Raw genomic sequence first — 18,425 nt, 5'->3', positions numbered from 1 at the left:
ACCCAACGACCAGGAGATGAGGAGATGAGGTGCCTTTTCCAAAATCTTCCCGATGGTATACCATCCTCTGGGTGTCCCATTCATGTTTTAGCTGTAGGAAGGGTCCCCTGCTCCTGGAGATTTGGGACCCATGGAATGGGGACCAGGCAGTATTACTCTAAAGGGGCTGCATTTGCTGGCCCATCCTAACCAAGCCTCTCAGCCCCACGCGTGTCCAGCCTTAGGCCCCATCCAGCTGTGGGTCTAGATGAGGTCAATCCAGGTTGCATCACAGCCCCTGAAGGAATTCTGTAAGAATTTCTCTCTCTCTCACTGTCTTTTTTGTTGTTGTAATTTATTTTTATAATGGTGTAAAGCTGATTTTCAATGTTGTGTTACTTGCTGCTGTACATCCAATTGATTCACTTACAGAGAGCCAGCAATAAATTCTTTTCTTTTCTTTCTTTTTTTTTTTTTTTTTTTTTGTGGTACGCGGGCCTCTCACTGTTGTGGCTTCTCCCGTTGCAGAGCACAGGCTCCGGACGCACAGGCTCAGCGGCCACAGCTCACGGGCCCAGCTGCTCCGCGGCACGTGGGATCTTCCCAGACCGGGGCACGAACCCGTGTCCCCTGCATCAGCAGGCGGATTCTCAACCACTGCGCCACCAGGGAAGCCCAATAAATTCTCTTTCAGATACTTACTAGTTTTTTTAAAAATTTTTATTTATTTATTTTTGGCTGTGTTTGGTCTCTGTTGCTGCACGAGGGCTTTCTCTAGTTGCGGCAAGTGGGGGCTACTCTTCGTTGTGGTGCGCGGGCTTCTCATTGCGGTGGCTTCTCTTGTTGCGGAGCACGGGCTCTAGGCCTGCGGGCTTCAGTAGTTGTGGCGCACGGTCTCCGTAGCTGTGGCTCGCGGGCTCTAGAGCGCAGGCTCAGTAGTTGTGGCACACGGGCTTTAGTTGCTCCGCGGCACGTGGGATCTTCCTGGACCGGGGCTCGAACCCATGTCCCCTGCATTGGCTGGCGGATTCTTAACCACTGCGCCACCAGGGAAGTCCCAGGGCACCTAGATATTTGATAAACCGTTATTTCTGGGTGTGTCTGTGAAGGTGTTTTTGGATGAGAGTAGCATTGGAATCAACAGACCTAGTAAAGAAGATGGCTCTCCACACTGTGGGTGGGCATCGTTCAATCTGTTGGGCCAGAATAGGACAAAAAGGCAGAGGAGAACTTGCTCTCTGACTGACTGTGTGAGCTGGACCATCAGTCTTCGGCCTCAGGCTGGAACTTTAACCATTCGCCCTTCCAGTTCTCAGACCTTCATGTTTAGACTGGAACTGTACCAGCAGCTTTCCTGGGCCCCCAGCTTGCAAATGGCAGATGATGGGACAACCTGGTCACCCTAATCATGTGAGCCAATTCCTTATAATAGAGAGAGAGAAAGGGAGGAAGAGACATACATATAATAAAATATATGTAAATATAAAAATGTAAATATATATCTATATCTCCTATTGGTTCTGGAGAACCTGATGAATGCATGGTCATAATACATGTTTTTTATGCAGGTCTAATTTTCCTTTGTCCTTTTTGCTTGACTTCTCCCTCCCTTCATCCATGTTTACCGCCAATACCCCCCATAACCCAGATTAACACCCTGCTATGTAATCTCCCATATTTTACCAATACTCTTATAATCAAGAATAAACCTACATATAATTGTAAATATGTGCAAATGTACCTACACAGGATGTGGGTTTTGTTTGGTTTTCTAGTTACTAGAAGTGCTGTACCAGATGCACTTTTCTTTTCTCACTCAGCAGTACCTCGTGGGACTCTCATCAATTCAACTGTTATAGCTTTAATTCACTCTTTTTAAATAGCTATAATATTCTACAAGTGGAATTCAGCTACCTGTGGGTCTTTGCTTTGGTCTCCGTTGTATGCCAACATGAATATTGCTACAGTAAGTCTCTTATAGGATCTAAGGGTTGGAGTCCCATTAGCGGGATTGCTGTGTTGAAAGCTACAAGAATTTTCTATTTTGCTGAATATTAGTTGAGTGGTTTTTTTTTTTTTAAGTAACATATCTCATTTCCACAAAAAAAAATGCATGGAAATTCCTGTTTCCCTGTATCTTCTCCAGCCAACAGATGCTAAAGTCCTTTAAACTTTTTGCCAGACCAGAGTTAAATGGCATAGCAGTATAATTTTAATTTGCATTTCCCAACCTTTCAGTCAGTTTAAGCATCTTTTCCTTTGTTGGCCGTTTGGAATTTTCCTTCTGTGAACTGCCTCTTTATATGCTTAGTTCATTTTTCTGTTGTGTTCTTTGTCCCACCGTGATACGTAGAGCAATATTAACCTGTTATTGTCTTCTGCTTTGTAAATATTTTTTCCTAAATCTATTCTCTGTCTCTTCACTTTGTCTCTAGCATCTTTTGGCATACATACATTTAAATTTTTTATTTAGTCAAATATGCCTATCCTTCCTGTCATAACTTCTGGGTTTCCAGTCTTGGTTAAGAGGGTCTTCTCATCTTTAAAATTTTCTTGCAAGATTGTTATTATGTTATTTGTTACATTTAAGAATTTGATCCTTCTGGAATTTATTCTGAAGACTGGTGTAAGAAACAGGCCCAACTGTATTTTCTTCCGGATGGGTAGTGAGCTGTGTGCTGACACCTCTCATTAGGTAATACGGCCCTCCTTTTCTGCTAAATCAACATTCCACATGTGTTACATATTAAATCCTAAAATGGACTGGGACCCAGCTTTATATTCTTTTCCGGACGCACAGGCTCAGCGGCCATGGCTCACGGGCCCAGCTGCTCCGCGGCACGTGGGATCTTCCCGGAGCGGGGCACGAACCCACGTCCCCTGCATCGGCAGGCGGACTCCCAACCACTGCGCCACCAGGGAAGCCCCCAATTAATGATTCTAATCTCAACTTAATAAGCAAGCACAAACTAATTTACCCGAGACCAGGGTTTTGTTGGGGTGGCAGAGCCCGGCAATTGCGTAAAACTTAAACCTTTATACTCAGAGGTTCAAACCCTCTCCCCAACAAAATGTTTATTATTAACTTTTTTTTTTTTTTTTTTTTTTTTTTTTTTTTGCGGTACGCGGGCCTCTCACTGTTGTGGCCTCTCCCGTTGCGGAGCACAGGCTCCGGACGCACAGGCTCAGCAGCCACGGCTCACGGGCCCAGCCGCTCTGCGGCATGTGAGATCCTCCCGGACCGGGGCACAAACCCGTGTCCCCTGCATCGGCAGACAGACTCTCAACCACTGCGCCACCAGGGAAGCCCTATTATTAACATTTTCATGCTCACCATCCCTCTCCTCCTAGCCGTAGCATTCCTGACACTAGTAGAACGTAAGATCCTAGGCTACATGCAACTCTGAGAAGGACGAGACATTGTAGGCCCTCATGGCCTGCTCCAACCCTTTGCCGATGCAATCAAGCTGTTCACTAAGGAACCCCTGCGCCCAGCCACATCCTCCACCACTATATTCATCACTGTACCTATGCTAGCCCTGACCCTAGCCCTCACAGTGTGAATCTCTCTGCCCGTACCATACCCTCTCATCAACGTAAACCTAGGAGTATGATTCATACTAGCAATATCAAGCCTAGCCGTATATTCCGTTCTATGATCCGGCTGGGCCTCCAACTCAAAATACGCATTAATTGGAGCTCTACGAGAAGTAGTGCAAACAATTTCATATGAGGTAACACTAGCAATCATCCTCCTATGAGTACTCTTAATAAATGGATCCTTTACCCTATCAACACTAACCACAACACAGGAACAACTATCGCTATTCTTCCCATCACGACCGTTTGCTATGATATGATTCATCTCTACCCTAGCAGAAACCAACCGAGCCCCATTTGATTGAACAGAAGGAGGATCAGATCAGAACTCGTATCCAGCTTCAATGTAGAATACTCAGCAGGCCCTTTCGCCATATTCTTCTTAGCGGAATACGCCAACATCATTATAATAAATATATTCACAACTATTCTATTCCTGGGAGCATTCCACAACCCCTACACACCAGAACTATATACAGCAAATCTCATTGTTAAAACACTATTACTAACAACATCTTTCCCATGGATTCGAGCATCCTACCCTCGATTCCGATACAATCAACTAATACACTGACTCTGAAAATACTTCCTACCTCTGACACTAGCCTTGTGTATATGACATGTCTCACTACCCATCATAACAGCAAGTATCCCTCCACAAACATAAGGAATATGTCTGATAGAAGAGTCACTTTGATAGAGTAAATAATAGAGGTTTAAGTCCTCTTATTTCTAGAATCATAGGAATTGAACCTACCCTTAAGAATTCAAAGTTCTTCGTGCTACCACGTTACACTACGATCTACAGTAAGGTCAGCTAAACAACCTATTGGGCCCATACCCCGAAAATGTTGGTTTATATCCTTCCCATACTAATAAACCCCGTTATCTTTATTATTATCTTAACAACCATCATTTTAGGGACTACAATCGTAATTACTAGCTCTCACTGATTGCTAGCCTGAATTGGGTTCAAAATAAACATAATAGCTATCATCCCCATCATAATAAAAAACTTTAGCCCGCGAGCTATAGAAGCCTCCACTAAATAGCTTCTAACACAGGCCACCGCATCCATATTACTTATAACAGCAGTCATCATTAATCTACTAGCTGTTAAACTAGGACTATCCCCCTTCCACTTCCGAGTACCCGAAGTAACACAAGGCATCCCCTTAACCGCAGGTCTAATCCTACTATCATGACAAAAACGTGAACCCCTGTCAATCATTTATCAAATCTCACCATCAGTTAATCTATACCTAATATTAACCATATCCATACTTTCTATCCTAGTCGGAGGTTGAGGTAGATTAAACCAAACACAGCTCCGAAAAATCATGGCCCACTCGTCAATCGCGCACATGGGGTGAATAACAGCCATCTTACTGTATAACCCAACTATAACCAATCTAAACCTATTAATCTACATCATAACAATCCTCACTACATTCATGCTATTTATTCAAAACTCAACTACCACCACACTATCACGATCACAGACATGAAAGAAAACACCTATTACCACAACCCTCACCATACTTACTCACTCTACTCTCAATAGGAGGGCTTCCACTGCTATCAGGATTCATGCTTAAATGAAGGATTATTCAAGAAGTAACAAAAAATAATACCATTATTCTACCAATACTCATGGCCACCACAGCATTACTCAACCTGTATTTCTACATATGGCTCACTTACTCCACAGCACTGACTTTATTCCCCTCTACAAACAACATGAAAATAAAATGACAATTTGACTCCACGAAACAAATAACCCTTCTACCAACTATAATTGTAATAGCCACAATACTTCTACCTCTCACACCAGTACTGTCAATCCTAGAATAGGAATTTAGGTTAGACCACACCAAGGACCTTCAAAACCCTAAGCAAGTACAATTTACATAATTCCTGCCCCATAAGGACTGCAAGACTATATCTTACAACAATTGAATGCAAATCAAACACTTTAAGCGAAATCCTCACTAGATTGGAGGGATACATTTCCCACGAATTTTTAGTTAACAGCTAAACACCCTGGTCAACTGGATTCAATCTACTTCTCCCGCCAAAAAAAAGTGGGAAGTCCCGGCAGGGTTGAAGCCGCCTCCTTGAATTTGCAATTCGAAATGATCATTCACCACGGGACTTGGCAAAAAGAGGGCTCAACCTCTGTCTTTAGATTTACAGTCTAATGCCTGCTCAGTCATTTTACCTCTGTTCATGAATCGCTGATTATTTGCAACGAACCGTGAAGACATCGGCACCTTATACCGACTATTTGGCACCTGAGCAGGAATCGTGGGCACTGGCCTAAGCTTATTAATTGGCTCTGAACTGGGCCAGCCCGGCACACTGCTCGGAGACGACCAAATCTACAACGCACTAGTAACAGCCCACGCGTCTGTAATAATTTTCTTTATAGTCATACCCATTATAATTGGCGGATTTGGAAACGGACTAGTGCCCTTAATAATTGGGGCACCCGATATAGCTTTCACCCGTATAAACAACGTAAGTTTCTGATTGCTCCCTCCTTCGTTCCTGTTACTACCAGCATCGTCAATAGTTGAAGCCCGCGCCGGCACAGGCTAAACTGTGTACCCTCTCTTAGCCGCAAACCTAGCACATGCAGGAGCTTCAGTTGACCTCACCATCTCTCTACACGTAGCTGGCGTATCCTCAATTCGCGGGGCCATTAATTTTATTACTACTATTATCAACATAAAACCACCCGCCATAACCCAATACCAAACACCACTCTTCGTGTGATCAGTCCTAGTCACAGCAGTATTACTTCTATTGTCCTTACCTGTCCTAGCAGCCAGGATTACCATACTGTTAACCGACCGAAACTTGAATACAACTTTCTTTGATCCTGCAGGAGGAGGAGACCCAGTCCTATATCAACACTTATTTTGATTCTTTGGACATCCCGAAGTATACTTTTTTTTTTTTTTTTTTCGGTACTCGGGCCTCTCACTGTTGCGGCCTCTCCCGTTGCGGAGCACAGGCTCCGGACGCGCAGGCTCAGCGGCCACGGCTCACGGGCCCAGCCGCTCCGCGGCACGTGGGATCTTCCCGGACCGGAGCACGAACCCGAGTCCCCTGCGTCGGCAGGCGGACTCTCAACCACTGCGCCACCAGGGAAGCCCCCGAAGTATACATTTTAATCCTACCTGGGTTTGGGATAGTTTCACACATTGTAACTTACTACTCGGGAAAAAAAGAACCTTTCGGATATATAGGTATGGTATGAGCTGTGGTATCAATCGGGTTCTTAGGTTTTATCGTATGAGCTCGCCATATATTCACAGTGGGTGTGGACACTGACCGCGAGCATACTTTACAACAGCCACTGTAATCATTGCTATCCCTACAGGAGTAAAAGTATTTAGCTTACTGGCAACACTTCGCGGAGGCAACGTTAAATGATCACCAGCCCTGATGTGAGCCTTAGGCTTTATCTTCCTTTTCACAGTCGGCGGACTGACAGGTATCGTCCTAGCCAATTCGTCGTTAGACATGGTCCTTCATGATACTTACTATGTAGTCGCACACTTTCACTATGTGCTCTCAACGGGAGCTGTTTTCTCTATTACAGGGGGGTTTGTGCACTGCTTTTCACTATTCTCAGGATATACACACAACTCGACATGAGCAAAAATTCACTTTGTGATTATATCTGTGGGTGTCAACCTAACCTTCTTCCCACAACATCTCCTAGGCTTATCTGGCATGCCTCAACGATACGCCGACTATCCAGACGCCTACACAACATGAAATACTGTTTCATCAATAGGTCCATTCATCTCATTAACAGCAGTCATATTGATAATCTTCATTATCTGAGAAGCATTCACATCCAAATGAGAAGTATCATCAGTAGACCTTTACTACCACAAATCTAGAGTGACGAAATGGTTGTCCTCCACCATACCACACATTTGAAGAACCAGCCTACATTAATCTAAAGTAGGACTCAGTGCTTTCACTGCTCAGGGCCCGGGTTCAATCCCTGGTCAGGGAACTGAGATCCCTCAAGCCCTGTGGCACAGCCAAAAAAAAAAAAAAAAAAAAAAAACCCAAAAAACAAAACTAATTGAACTGTACACTCAAAACATATGCATTTATTGTAAGCAAATATATCTTAATAAAATTGACTTTAAAAATCAGGTGAAAATACCTGCCCTGCCACTTCTGTACTGTGTCCTTGAATGGGTATCTTCCCTTCTCTGTACCTCAATTCACTCATCTGTAAAATGGGAATCATAGTATCTCACAGGGTTGTTTTGAGAGATTTAAATGAGATTCATTCACATGAAGGGTCACGTTGTGAGCACTCCACAAAGGCGAGATAATATTACTGGGGGAGAGCCATCAGTCCCTGCTGGCACCTATGGAAACCCCTGTTCCCTTCAATTGCATCTTGGCCTCCGCTACCCTGAGAGCAGGACCACTCCAGCTGGTCTAGTAGGACCAGCTCTTGATGCCAAGATCACACAACTCTTGGTGGCCAGGGGAACCCACCTCTCGTGGCCCAATCCCTGTGGATGCCCAGGGACTCTGTGAAGCCCCTCAGACTGACTCTTGGGCCCCCATCGGCCATCAGCCTTGAGATCACCCTAGACTCTGGCTCCATCCAGCCCAGAAGCACAGCACAGGCATCAGGGCTGTGAGCAAGCCAATCTCTCAGGGTTCTCTTTTCATTTCTACACCTCAGCCAGGGTGTGGGCCAGTGGGGACTGGGACACAGGCTCTTCCTGGGGACACCCCAACTTTTCCGCTCCTTTCTGAAACCTCTGCTGTTCTTCTCTTCTCCTCTCCTTTCATTATCTCCCTCAGAGAGGGTGGTAAGTTGATGGGCTCAATAGCTGAGCATTCGTTCTTCCACATCTATTGTTTATGACCCGGAAACCAGCACCATGGCTCCTTTTGTTCCACTGTGTCCTGAGTCAGTGACTAGAGAGGGAGTGTCACCAGATAAAAGGAAGTGTGTGTGTGTGTGTGTGTGTGTGTGTGTGTGTGTGTGTGTGTGTGTGTTTGACCTGTGATGCTCTCTTAAGTGCTCACCTATTCCAAATAGCTACGAGGAGGAAGGGTGCAGTCCGAGGGAATGGTACTAACACTTGGTTTTGGGTCATGACTAGACTGGAGAGAGATTTTGGAAGTAGAAGAGGCCAGAATGTGGGGGAGGAACTGAGAAGTTGGGGGTGGGGACGGGGGAGCCAGTGCAGTAAGAACAGGCAAGCACACTTTGGGCTGGAGAAGAGCAGAACATGAGTTTAGTCACAAGTGCTTGTGGGCTCTAGCTGGGGAAGGCAGGGCAGGTGCAGGAGGCAGTTAGCAGGCATGGGAAAGGGGAACTTGGCGTTTGGGGAGGGTAGTGGGGGCGGTGGATGGAGCCTATCTTGCTGCCTGCTTGTTTGGCGAATGGCAGCGAAGCAGCAGGATTTTCTTTCCTCCTTTGCCAAGATTTGAACAGAGTGAAGCTCTGGGATTGCCCTGGACCTATGGCCACTCCAAGCCCCAAGTCAGGGCATCTCATGTGTGCCTACCTCATCTAGGACCATATTTCCAAAGGGTCTCGAATCTGGAAATCTGCAATGATCCAGAAAGGCTAGAAGGGGTGGGTGGGTGGGTGTGTCACTGTCAAAATGGAACTTTTTATTTCTCCCTTTAAAATGTCAATTCCACCAGGGCTAGAACTTTGTCTTTCTCACTGCTCTGTCCCAGGCACATTGTGAGTCCACAGTAAATACCTTGCTTGGGTCAAGATCTGAGGGGATTTCCTAGGGTGGGGAGCAGCCTAGTGTCTTCTGTAAGGCTCCATGGGCAGATGGCTGGAAACCATGGCATGGAAACCAAAGGGAGACAGATTTTGACCCTACATCACAAAGGACCTTGAAAAAACAGAGCTGCTGCGAGCATACTGTTGCCTGCAGTGACCATGTTGAGGCCAGAGGTGGGCCTGAAGGGAAGGTGACTTGCTTCAAGGCAGAACTGAAGGGCCCCTGTGGCTCTGTCCAGCCACTGCATCTAGGACTTGGTCCCGAGTCACGTTGTGGTAGGTTCCTGCAACAAGATGTCAGCTCTTGAGTCAGACAGAATTGGATTTAAATCCTGGCCCCTCCATTAAGCTGTGTGACCTTGGGCAGGTTACCCAATGTCTCTGAACCTATTACCAAATCTGTAATATGGAGATCCTAGTGATACAACACTCACCTCAAAGGCTGGCTATAATAAGCGTTAGATTCAAAGGATCAGCCATATACAGCATTTAGCTCAACATCTGGCACACAGCCAATGCTCAGCAAACATTAGCTCTTGTTACTGTGCTGGAGATGGCGGTGGGGGGGGGGGGTGCTGGGGCCCAGGGCCCAGTGAACTAGGACAGATCACATGTAAAGTAAATCAACTGGTGGGTGGCCAGAAAAGTGTCTGACAGTACCTTCATTAAATAACCGAGTGCACTCTTCTAGTTTGATAGAATTTTGATTCATACACTAAAGTTATCACTGGAAGGACAATGTTCAGAGAGAAGGAAGGTGTCATTTTAGGAGAGTTATAGAAACAGATACTAAGTCCATAACTCATGCAGAGATTTCTCATACGTGTCAGAGAACTGAAAGATAACATGGTTCTAAGTGCTTTACCTAAGCAGGGAGTTTCAGGCACTAGTTTTATTCTCTGTTAGAACAACCAGATCCAACAAAAGAAATATTTAGATTGTTTTGTAGACAATATTTAAATGGTTTTTATTAAAATCTGTGTTAATACAAAGTGACTCATCTGTAGAAACAGAAATTTTATCAGCAATGACAATAAAGTTGTAGTTTAAAAATATTTAGCAGGGCTTCCCTGGTGGCGCAGTGGTTGAGAGTCCGACTGCCGATGCAGGGGACACGGGTTCGTGCCCCGGTCCAGGAAGATCCCACGTGCCGCGGAGCGGCTGGGCCCGTGAGCCATGGCCGCTGAGTCTGCGCGTCCGGAGCCTGTGCTCCGCAACGGGAGAGGCCGCAACAGTGAGAGACCCCCGTACCGCAAAAAAAAATAATTAAAATAAAATAAAATATTTAGCAAACATAATTAACATTAGGCCAACATTTAAAAATTCTCAGAACAAGAACAAGGTTAAAACACTGATTCTGAGACTCCCTCTTGGAGCTAAACCCACAAGAGAGGCTGAATTAGTCCTAAAATGAACTTAATGCTCCTATGGCTCCCGCCCCCACTGAACTAACAGCAGAAGCAGAAACAAACCCTCCATGGAGGGAAGCTTTGCCAAGTAAGCCTACAGGATTGTTTGATCTCACAACCACCACCAAACACATGAAAGTAAACTACTGTGAGTGAATATCAGCAGAAACAAGAAACCACTTATGGTATATGGTATGAGGTAAGGATTCAGTTTGGTTTCTCCCTCCCTATTGTTCCAGCACCATTTTTTGAAAAGATTCACCTTTCCACATTGAATTTTCTTGGTACCCTTATCAAAAAATCAATTGACCATGTATATGTAGGTCCCTTTCTGGTCTCTCTAATTAGCTTCATTTACCTATATCTTTATATCATTATTTATATTTTCATACTAATATCCCACTTTCTTGGTTACTGCAGCTTTTTTTTTTTTTTACTTCAAAAAAACCCTTCTTCTTTTCTTCTTTTTTCTTTTTTGGCTGAACCACGCAGCACGCAGGATCTTAGTTTACCTACCAGGGAGCGAACCCATGCCCCCCTACAGTGGAAGCTCAGAGTCTCAACCACTGGACCATCAAGGAAGTCCTTCAAAAAAAAACCCTTCTATTTTTAAAAAATTTTATTTATTTATTTATTTTATTTTTGGCTGCGTTGGGTCTTCATTGTTGCGCCCGGGCTTTCTCTAGTTGCTGCAAGCGGGGGCTACTCTTCATTGCAGTGTGCGGGCGTCTTGTGGCGGTGGCTTCTCTTGTTGCGGAATGCGGGCTCTAGGTCCGCGAGCTTCAGTAGTTGTGGCACGCAGGCTCAGTAGTTGTGACACGCAGGCTCTAGAGCGCAGGCTCAGTAGTTGTGACACACGGGCTTAGTTGCTCCGCGGCATGTGGGATCTTCCTGGACCAGGGACTGAGCCCCTGTCCCCTGCCTTGGCAGGCAGATTCTCAACCACTGCGCTACCAGGGAAGCCAAAAAAAAACAAAACAAAACACTTCTTTAATCAAATTCCAATATATACCTTTAAAATAAAATGTGAAATCAAGTAATGTAATTCCTCCAACTGTTCTTTTTCAAAGATGTTTTATCTATTATAGGTCCTTTGCATTTCCGTATACATTATGGAATCAACTTGTAGAATCTTTTGTAGATTCTGCCAGTATTTTAATTGCAAATGCACTGAACCTATAGAGAAATTTAGGGAGAACTGATGTCTTAACAATATTGAAGCATCCAATCCATGAACCTGTCTGTTAGCCCAGTGGGTTAACCCAGTCCTCAGCCTTGTCATCCTGCGGTTGCTGCGATTGCCCATACATACTTATCAATAGGCATTGTCAGTGAATCTCTCGATTTCCAGATATATTTCCGCTGTCCTCCTTATGAAACAGAATCCTACCTCCTCATTATAATCAGATTTTGTTACTTCTGCCAGTGTAGATTTTGTTACTTCCACCACCAGAGAAACCCCCATTATCTCTTAATATATTACCTCTGCTCCATGCTTTCCATATGTCCTTTCTGTGACTTATGAATAAAATGATTAGATAAACCACAAGGGAAAAATACTCACAAGACAAATACCTGAAAAACTACTTATATCCAGAATATATAAAGAACCCCCGGGCTTCCCTGGTGGCACAGTGGTTAAGAATCTGCCTGCCAATGTAGAGGAAACAGGTTTGAGCCCTGGTCTGGGAAGATCCCACATGCCATAGAGCAACTAAGCCCGTGCACCACAACTACTGAGCCCACATGCCGCAACTACTGAAGCCTGTGCACCTAGAGCATGTGCTCTGCAACAAGAGAAGCCAACACAATGAGAAGCCCACGCACCACAATGGAGTAGCCCCCGCTCGCCGCAACTAGAGAAAGCCTGCGCACAGCAACGAAGACTCAACACAGCCAAAAATAAATAAAATGAATTTTAAAAAATTTTGATCAGCGTGATAAAAACTCTCAGAAAAGTAGGAATAGAAAGGAACTTCTTCAACCTGATTAAAGGCATCTAGAGAAAAACCTGCAGCAAACTTGATACTAATAGTGAAAGAGAATGCTTTCCTCCTAAGATCTGGCAAAAAGGTGAGGATGTCCATTGCTACCACTTTAAATCAGACTCGTAAAGGAAGTTCTAGCCAGTGCAATAAAGTAAAAAAAAAAAAAAAAAAAGAAAGAAAAAAGAAAAGAAGTTAAAAGGTATCCAGCTATCTGAATTGGAAAGCAAAAAGCAAAGCTGCCTTTATTATAAACAACATGATCATCTATGTACAAAATCCTAAGAAATTTACCCTTCACTCAAAAAAAAAAAAAAGCTACAAGAACTAAAATGGGAGTTTGGCAAGGTTGCAGGATGCAATATTCAACAATAAATTATATTTCTATATACTAGCAACAATCATAAATTTAAAATTTAAAAACATTTAAAATACCATAAAATATTGAACACTTAGGGATAAATTTGACAAAAGATGTGCAAGACCTATACACTGAAAACTACAAAAGAAAATGCATAAAGAAATTAAAGAAAACCTAAATAAGGGTAGAAATATACCTGAGATCATGGACGGAGAGACTTGATATTAAGATGTCAATGCTCCCCCAATTGTAGAAACTAACAAGCTGTATCTTAAAATTTATAAGAAAATGGAAAGGATTGAAAAGAAAAGAAGAGGAAAGTTGAAGGATTACAGTACCTGATTTCAAGATATATATATATATATATATTTTTTTTTTTTTTTTTTTCCGGTACGCGGGCCTCTCACTGTTGTGGCCTCTCCCATTGCAGAACACGGGCTCCAGACGCGCAGGCTCAGCAGCCATGGCTCACGGGCCCAGCCACTCCGCGGCATGTGGGACCCTCCCGGACCAGGGGACGAACCCGGGTCCCCTGCATCGGCAGGCGGACTCTCAACCACTGTGCCACCAGGGAAGCCCCCAAGATATATTTTAGTGCTACAGTAATTGAGACTTTGTGGTATTGGCATAAAGATAAACATATAGATACATGCAACAGAATAAAGAGTCCAGAAGTATACCCATGTATATATGGTCAGTTGGTTTTCAACTAAGGTGTCAAAGTAATTCAATGGAGAAAGGATAATTTTTTCAACAAGTTGTGTTGAAACAATTCAATAACTGTATGAAAAACGAAATAAAAGAAAAAGAAAGAAGCATGCCCGTACTTCATACCATCTACAAAAGTTAACTAGAAATGGATTATTTAAAAAAAAGGGGGGCTTCCCTGGTGGCGCAGTGGTTGAGAATCCGCCTGCCGATGCAGGTGACACGGGTTCATGCCCTGGTCCGGGAAGATCCCACATGCCGCGGAGCAACTAAGCCCGTGAGCCATGGCCGCTAGGCCTGCGCGTCCGGAGCCTGTGCTCCGCAACAGGGCAGCCAAAAAAGTAAAAAATAAAAAGAAATTGATAGACCTAAATGTAAGAGCTAAAATTGTAAAGCTTCTAGAAAAGAAAAATTGGAGAAAATCATAGTGGCCTTGGGTTTGACAATGATGTCTCTTTTTTTTTTTTTTTTCTTTTTTTTTGCGGTACACGGGCCTCTCACTGTTGTGGCCTCTCCCGTTGCGGAGCACAGGCTCCAGACGCGCAGGCTCAGCGGCCATGGCTCATGGGCCCAGCCGCTCCGCGGCACGTGGGATCTTCCCGGACCGGGGCACGAACCCGTGTCCCTTGCATCGGCAGGCGGACTCTCAACCACTGCGCCACCAGGGAAGCCCTGATGTCTCTTTTTAAAAAAAATTTATTGAAGTGTATTTGCATAAATATTATATAAGTTTCAGGTGTACAACATAGTGATTTGATATTTTTATAGAATACACATTATCCAAAGTTATTATAAAATATTGACTATTTTCTGTGCTGTACATTACATCCTTGTGTCTTATTTATTTTATAACTGCCAGTTTGTACTTCTTAATCCCCTTCACCTATTTTGACCCTCTTCCCACCCCTCTCCCGTCTAGTAGCCACTGGGTTTGTTCTCTGTATCTGTAAATCTGTTTCTGTTTTGTCATATTTATTCATTTGTTCTAATTTTTAGATTCTACATATAAGTGAAAACATACAGTGTTTGCCTTTGTCTGACCTATTTCGCTAAGCATAATACCCTCCAGGTCCATCCATGTTGTTGCAAATAGTAAGATTTCATTCCTTTTTATGGCTGAGTAATATTCCGTTATATGTCACATCTTCTTTATCCATTCATCTCTAGATGGGCTAAGATTTCTTAAACGTGACACAAAAGGCAAGATGTACAAAAGAAAAAAAAAGGACTTCAGCAAAATGAAAATGATTTATTCTACAAATAATACTGTTTTGAAAATGAAAAGGCAAGACACAGACTGGGAGAAAATATTTGCAAAGCATACTTTCAACATAGGACTTGTATTTAGAATATAGAAACCCACGTATAATTCAAAAACTTGTATTTAGAATATAGAAAACCACGTATAACCCAATTTTTTTAAAAAGGCAAACATTTGAATAATGCTTCACTAGATAAGATATATGGATAGCAAATAAGCATATGAAAAGCTTCTCGAAAAACCTCTGGTAAGACTTCTACAGAGAAATAGAAAGTATAAACAAATAGCATAATGAATGAAAAGGGACACATAACTATAGTTACAGCACATATGAAAAAGATAAGAAAACTGTCATCAACCTCATGCCAATAGATTTGAAAACTTAGGTAAAATAAATTCCAAGAAAAACACAACTTTTCAAAATTAACTCCGGAAAAGTGGAATAGTCCTATAAATACCAAATATTCCTATATATTAAAGAAACTGAAATAGTAAAATTTTCCCACAAAGAAGTTATTTTTTAAAGAAATCCTTATATGGAAATATACGTAATTCTGTATTTATGAGTCAATATAATGATTGTTTTAAAATATTCTCCCACCCCCCCAAAAAAGGGGAGAGAGATGAAACAAAAATAGCAAAGCTGATAACATGTAAGCTGAAGGATGGCTATATCGGGGTTAATTACACCATTCTCTCTAATATTAAGTGTGTTCATAATGAAAGGTTAAAATAAATAAATAAAATAAAATCTTTTGCAGAGAAAACAACAGCCACAGTCAATTTTACTGGTGAGTTTTACCAATCTTGCAAGTAATATATCATTCCAAATTTACATAGACTCTTCTGGGGAATAGAAAAGAGGGGGATTTTTCCTCAAGTCATTCTATGAGGCTCGTACAACTCTGATACCAAAATTAGGCAAGGCCAGTGCAGGGGGTGGGGTGCGGGGGGGAAGAAAAGGAAAACTACAGCCATTTTATTTACAAATACAGTTGTAAAATTTCCTCCTAAAATATCGGTGAATCAAATTCTACTATGTAACACACTGTGACCAAGTTAGGTTTATCCCAAGAATACAGGATGGTTTACTATTAGGAAATCTATGTCATACTCGCCAGTAACAGATAAAGGAGAAGAATCTTCTCCATAAATACAGGAAAAGCATTTGATAAAGAATCAACACCCAGGGAATTCCCTGGCAGGCCAGTGGCTGGGACTCAGCTCTTTCACTGCTGAGTCCAGGTTCAATCCCTGGTAGTGGAAATAAGATCCCGCAAGCCTCACGGTGGTCAAAAAAAAAAAAGAAAAAAAAATTAACACCCATTTATCATAAATGCAGTAAACTAGAACTAGAAAAGAGCGTCCTTAACTTGGTAATAGATATGTACCAAAACAAACAAACAACAAAACAAAACCAAAACTGAATGTAACCTAAGGACAAGAACTGCAAAAATATACTCTATTTAATCACATTACTGGTGGTAGAGTTAATATCATTATTCTGAGTGTTTTGTGTATAGTATGAGACAGACCAAATGAGTAATTGTCTGGTATCACTGAGAGATGAGATTTTTTTTATTGTAGTAAGATATATGTAATATAAAATTTACCATTTTAACCATGATTAAACGTACAGTTCAGTGGCACTAAGTATATTCACTAACAATGTTGTGTTAGTTTCTGCTGTTCATTCTTTTTTAAGGCTGAATGATATGCCACTGTATGTATATACCACATTTTGTTTCTCTGTTCATCTGTCCAAGGACATCTGGGTTGCTTCTACCTTTTGGCTATTGTGAATAATGCTGCTATGAACATTGGTGTACAGATATCTGATTGAGTTCCTCCTTTCAATTGTTTTGTATATATACCCAGAAGTGGAATTGCTGGATCATATGGTAATTCTGTTTAATTTCTTGAGGATTACTCTTTTCCACAGCAGCTGCACCATTTTGCATTCCCATCAGTGAGGTACAAAGAAACCCTTTCTCCACATTGTCGCCAACACTTGTTTTGTTTTTCTGATAATAGCCATCCTAATGAGTATGAAGTAGAATTTCAGTGTGACTTTTCTTTGCATTTCCCTGATAGCTATTATGTTGAGCATCTTTTCATGTGCTTATTGGCCATTTTGCATGTTTGAAGAAACATCCATTCAAGTCCACTGTTCATTTTTTATAAATTTATTTATTTATTTATTTTGGCTGCATTGGGTGTTCGTTGTTGCTCTGGGGTTTTCTCTAGTTGCGGTGGGCAGGGGCTACTCTTCGTTGTGGTGGGCGGGCTTCTCATCGCAGTGGCTTCTCTTGTTGCGGACCATGGGCTCTAGGCATGCGGGCTTCAGTAGTTGTGGCTCGCGGGCTCTAGAGTGCAGACAGACTCAGTAGCTGTGGTGCACAGGCTTAGCTGCTCCACGGCATGTGGGATCTTCCCGGACCAGTGCTCAAGCCCGTGTCCCCTGCATTGGCAGGCGGGTTCTTAACCATTGCGCCACCAGGAACGTCCCATTGCTCATTTTTTATATTGGGTTGTTTGGTTTTTTTGGTTGTTGAGTTTTAGGAATTATTTATATATTCTGGCCAGAGATGGAACAATTTGAACTTCAATAAAAATTGTAATAGATTAAAGCTCATCAAATATGTTTAAATCCATGCATTCATTAAGATATGTTTTAAATACTTACTAATCAATTTTAGAGGATGTTAAAGAACCAAGGCATTATTCTGAAAACTGATAAAGAGAAATTCTATACTCTAAAAAAATCATTTTTAGGTATATACCCAAGAAAATTCTGGATACATGTGTAACAGGAGACATTCACAGGAATGTTCTTAACAACACTGTTTATAATAGCAACAAACTGGAAACCCAAATGGCCATCCTCAGAATGATTAAATAAAACACTGTGGTACATTTACAGAATAGTATACAGCAGTAAAAAACTGAATGAACTATGAAACAGACAAATATTAGTAAGGTGTTGAGTGAAATATGCAAATAACAAAGGACGAGGAATAACATGATGCCCTCTTCATGGAAGTTCAGAACTAAGCAAAACCAAACGTGACATTGTGTAGGCATGTATACGTGAGTACAATTATTTTCTTAAAATTTTTTTTCTTTAGAAAAATCAAAGGAATAACAAACACAGAATTCTGGATGATGGCACCCTAGACACGGGGATAAGGAGGGGATGAACAGGTGAGGAGCACGTGGGTAGATGTTAAGTCCTGTTAGTGTTCTATCCAGCCTCTTGAGTTTTGCAGTGGGTACACTGGAATTCAACATATTAATTAAAAAGTTAAAAGTTATACATGTATAA

This window comes from Kogia breviceps, chromosome 7 (genome assembly GCF_026419965.1).
Source record: "Kogia breviceps isolate mKogBre1 chromosome 7, mKogBre1 haplotype 1, whole genome shotgun sequence".
NCBI lineage: Eukaryota > Metazoa > Chordata > Mammalia > Artiodactyla > Physeteridae > Kogia > Kogia breviceps.
This window is presented reverse-complemented; position numbering follows the sequence as displayed.